Source organism: Filicampus tigris, chromosome 6, assembly GCF_054856515.1.
Source record: "Filicampus tigris isolate MCC_2025a chromosome 6, RoL_Ftig_1.0, whole genome shotgun sequence".
Taxonomy (NCBI): Eukaryota; Metazoa; Chordata; class Actinopteri; order Syngnathiformes; family Syngnathidae; genus Filicampus; species Filicampus tigris.
The window spans coordinates 26,030,280-26,031,926 of record NC_141222.1 but is presented as its reverse complement, the minus strand read 5'-3'; positions in this window follow the sequence as shown (position 1 = coordinate 26,031,926).

The window sequence follows — 1,647 nt, the reverse complement described above, 5'->3', positions numbered from 1 at the left end:
GGGTGTCGTTTCTTGTCTTATTTCCTGGCATGTTCGTGCATGATTTGAGGGGTAAAAAGTAGCCTGTTAGCACAAAACTACTGTTAGCAGCTAGTTAGCTTAGCTTCGCAGCCCAAGTTATACAGGGGTAGTACAGCATTTGTGCTTTTAGTAAACAAATGGTTGTACAGTTAGCATCAAAATATGCTTAGCAAAGCAGTAACTTTAAGCGTTAAACGTGAGATTTACATTTTAGATTAGATTCACAACAGTATTAGATTTACTGAAGAAACATTTTTTGGGGGGTTTGTTTTGGAGAGGGAGTGCCTTTAGTATATACATTTGACAAAGATAACATTTGTCAGCACTTTTCTGTGTATGGCATGAAGCTATTCCTAGCTATTAGCGTTGTTTCCAAACAGTCGGGAGTGAATCAGTGTGCGTATTTCCGAACGCAGCCTCAGCTTATGACCATTTAGCTCAGCAACAGCCCTTACTCTTCGCTTAGGTTGGCAACAACCCTTGTTTTCTGATGTGAGACTTTTCGTAAACACATTTGTGTGTTTAGTTAGCATTAAATGATTGCTGGGCACTTAGCCTAGCTTAAATATGCTTAGCAGTTACTACTCTCAATTAAGTAAATGTCTTAGAAATATGAATTGTAATCTTTCATTTTTATCAGTTTAGAAATGTATATATTACTAAATAAATAGGTTATAATCAAAAAAATAAAAAAAAAGATTTTTAGTAATAGAGGCCGGGTACGCAGCTTCTTAGAGTGAGTCACACCTCACACTGGGCTTAGTTGCCGTACAGTGCAAAGGGAAAGTTGTTGTGAAATGAAGTACATTCCCTTTATGCTCAGACGACGTGAAATGAGGTCACGGAGATGTGAAAGATTTTTGCTGATGTCTATAGCCCCACACATGACGTGGGGAGAAAAATTCATTTGTGGCCACAATATTGTTATTACGTGTACACAAATGCTAATTTATGGGTAAAATATCACTCCCATGAACAACTTGGATATCTGAGTCAGGAATTTGAGTGTTCTGTAACGTTGACCAATCAATCGACTGACCAATTTAATAGGTTGCTATCAGCCATTTTAAAATGTGCAAATAATTGTCCAATATATATTTTGAATATATTTTTGGCACATTCCAGCATAAGACAATGACATTCAAACACTCCCCCTACCCAAAAGAATCTGCATATAAAAATCATGAAAAAATTGCCGATGTTATAAAGTGAAATACTAAAGGACATAGTAACGAAACGCGCTCAAACGTTTTGACAGTGCATGTTTTTCCATTCACATCCGTGCAATATGCGCCTGTTTGTCCATTCACATATCGCCCACAGAATGCAACCATTTGTCCATTTACACAAATGTGGCAAAGATTGTTCCCATTCACAAACACGTGATGTAACCGCGTTTATGTGAATTATACACAGTCATTCCATTCACATACACTCCAGAAATCTTTCGCCCCAATCACATACACAATGTAAAATAACATTTTCATGAACGAAATAAAACAAAAATGCTTTCTTTAAACGGGGAAGCAACCCACACATTTTTTTTTTTCCAGAATATGTTCTATGTCCACTAGTTGAAATATGACATTCTGATTAATATTGCGTTAAGCTAATAGAAGTTAAGCA